Genomic DNA, 3,591 nt, shown 5'->3' with positions numbered 1-3,591 from the left:
AAGCACCCTGTGGAGGGTATAGAGCTGGTCCAGTGTTCCACGACCAGGACGAAAACCGCATTGTTCCTCTTGAATCCGAGGTTCGACTATCGGCCGGATTCTCCTCTCCAGTACCCTGGAATAGACTTTTCCCGGGAGGCTGAGGAGTGTGATCCCCCGATAGTTGGAACACACCCTCCGGTCCCCCTTTTTGAAAAGAGGCACCACCACCCCGGTCTGCCAGTCCAGAGGTACTGTCCCGGACTGCCACATGATGCTGCAGAGACGTGTCAACCAAATCAGCCCCACAACATCCAGAGACTTGAGGTACTCAGGGCGGATCTCATCCACCCCCGGCGCCTTTCCACTGAGCAGCTTTTTGACTGCCTCGGTGACCTCAGCGCAGGAGATGGGAGGATCAGCTGCTGAGTCCTCAGCCTCAGCTCCCTCCACGGAAGGCGTGTCAGTGGGATTGAGGAGATCCTCGAAATATTCCTTCTACCTCCTGGAAAGCGGGCTCATGTCGCTTGTTTGGGCTGAGCCAGGCGCCTGCGAGCCCCAACCCCGGGCCTGGCTCCAGGGTGGGGCCCCGGTGACGTCAACCCGGGCGACGTGAACCTCTTTGATGTGTTTGTTTTCTTCATCAAGGGGGGGTTTGAACCGCTATTTGTCTGACCCGTCGCCTAGGACCTGTTTGCCTTGGGAGACCCTACCAGGGGCATTAAGCCCCCAACAACATAGCTCCTAGGTTCATTCGGATACTCGAACCCCTCCATCACATTAAGGTTGCAGTTCAAGGAGGGGAGTCTAACATTATAGTCTCAGATAAAGAGCTAAAATAGCATGGAGATTATTTTATGATCTCCTTTATGTTTGTGGTGCCCCTAGAGATTGTAATGTGACTATGAGAAAGGACAGAAGAAGGGAAAAACAAAAACAAGTTATTTTGCTGAGTGCAAAAATGTCTGTTTCTTAGAATCATTTTTTACAATTATTATTCTGTGCTATTTGTCTCGTGTTTGGAGGGTTTGGCTGCTCTAATAATTTGTGAATGTTTTCAATTGTAATTAACCTTAAAGGGACAGAAGAAAAGAAATCTGAAAGGTTTCAGTACAAAGAGTTTTGTTGAAATGTTTCTATGCCTGAAATGCTCATCAAAATGTTAGAAACCGCTGTATCGCCAAGCTCGTAAAGTAATTAAAAGCTGGAAATGTTCTGATTTATGCAACTAAAGCTTTCTTTGTGAGCTGCCCATGCGTTTCGCTGGTGAACACACACAGAAACACACACACGCGTGAACACCCACACACAAACAGACAACAAATAGCCTGTACAGTCAGTTGCGTGGTGGAAATGGTCATAGTGCTGGTAATGATGGTAATTAAAAAAATGTGCTCAATAAATATTATGTCACGTCAAAGCTTCTGCAAGCATAATGAACGCTGATTTGTGTGTCTGTGTTTGTGTTTGAATGTTACAAGGCTTTTATTGGACATTCCAGCTGTCAATCACAAGTTTATCACATACCATAAAACCCATGAATTATACCATATTTAACATAAAAAAGTGTTTTCCATTCTGATTTTATCAACTGTGAGTGTAAAAATACACCATTGGCCTAAATAGTGGGTCCTCACAGAGTAACAACTGACCAACTGGTTTGCACGGGAACTAGTTTTTGAGCTGAGTTTACATTTGCCGGTTGTATGCCATACACGGGATGATGCTACATTGTCTTTCTTTTGTTTTTGCTGATTTTTTTTTTTTGGGGGGGGGGTGCCCTTCATTATGGCTCCCAGACATGAGTCAGACACTGATGTTTTCATGCCCTACATTTTTATGTTACCACTGTGTTAGTGTAGGTGAGTGACATAGGCACTGATGTACAAAATGAGCTCTGACTTACAGACTTATAAGTTGAGGACCCTCTGTACTCTGTTAATGTTGCAGAAATCAGGTGTTTGTATTAAGCGAGAAGTGTGAATCTGCATTTCATCAATTAAAAAGTCGTCCATATATTTCCCTATAAAGGGGCACTTGCTTTTTGGGAGTGAGTTCCTGCTCATCCTGCTAGATATATATATGTATACAGTATATACTGTATATAGCCTATATTCAGTGCAGCTTTGTTTGTGGAGACACTTGAGGAAAAAGAGATTCAAAATGAAGCACCTGCAACTGGGAACGGAGACGATAAAAATCTAGCAACTGTGAACTGACATTATGAATCAAGTCAAAGGAAACCTCATCTTTCCATAGACTTCTATTGAAGCAAAACTGCTCCTAAAAACAGCACCACTACTCATGGCCTACATCTCGGTCGTCGGTCCAGCCAGAAACCTACATCCATTTCTTCTACACAGCATAAAACAAACTCAGCAGCAATAACCAGGACTCTGTTTGCAGAAAACAGCGAAATAGGTTAAATTTAAGTATGCAGTGTTGGAATGATGGTTCACAAATTTAATACTCCCAGTGTAAGTCATGTGTCTTTTAGGAGGAGAATGAACTTGCTAGGTTTGCAGATTAGAAGCAGGCAGATATCTTTGAAATAGAATTGTTCAAGCAGATTGGACATAAAGGTACCTCTACATCCCTGATGCAATTAAGCAACAGCTGAATTAATATGTTCTTGTAAATGACCCTTAAAGATGAGGATCCTTTTTTATTATTATTGTGTTGTTCTTATGTTTATTTATGCATTTCATCAAGGCCAGGTTTCTTTAATTATAGCATATGTTAAAGCCAGGGCTTTTATTTTGAAAGCGGCCCTCTGAAAGAAAAAAGGTTTTCCGGTATGAAAAGCTTCTGGGTTTTGGTTTCCGGTATAAAAAGTGGGTCAAAAGTACGTAACGGACGGAAGAGAAATGTTTTTTTTAAGTTAGCACCTGGCTGATACAGGCACAAGCTTTACGGTGTGTTCATGGTGTGTCCATGATTTGATTCATTCTATGAAATAAACTAGTCTGAACCATCAGTCAAAAAGAGTAAGGCCATCATTCAGCTGGGGATGCTATAGTAAGAGCTTACACCTCATCAGTCCCATCGCGCTGCTGAACAAGGATAGCTGCAGAGAGACTTGATGTGATGGTCAAGGATTGTGCTACCTGCTCAACATGGAAGCATCAGCAAACTGACCTCCAGACGACAGAGACTCCGATCAGATAAAGGATAAGGATAATGAAGAGGAGGAACTTTGTCGCGCTGGTTGCCTACGGAATCCCACAGAGAAGATGCTTGCATTTCATAAAGAGGAGGCTCACAAAAAGGAGAAAAGGTTGACTCACCTATATATACAATGGAAGATTCAGGCATGGCTAGAGAGTATCTAAAGGTAAACATTCCTGAGAGAGACATTGCAACTCTTATAGACACACTAGAAGAAGGAAAGAATAGCATTATAAACATGTATAAGAAAATTAGAGCTCACCTCACTCCATCTACTGAGACAAGACGTCGTATTGATGCCTGTGAAGCAGTGACAAGGGACATTGTTAAGATTGCTTTTGAAAGGATACAGTGGTATGAAAAAGTTTGGGCACCCCTGATCATTTTCAAGATTTTCCTTTATGTATCATTGGTTGTTCGGAACAGCAATTTCAATTAAATATA

The sequence above is a fragment of the Cynoglossus semilaevis genome, chromosome W (assembly GCF_000523025.1).
Source record: "Cynoglossus semilaevis isolate Cse_v1.0 chromosome W, Cse_v1.0, whole genome shotgun sequence".
Classification (NCBI taxonomy): Eukaryota; Metazoa; Chordata; class Actinopteri; order Pleuronectiformes; family Cynoglossidae; genus Cynoglossus; species Cynoglossus semilaevis.
The sequence above is the reverse complement of the archived record's forward strand: the minus strand, read 5'-3'. Positions refer to the sequence as shown.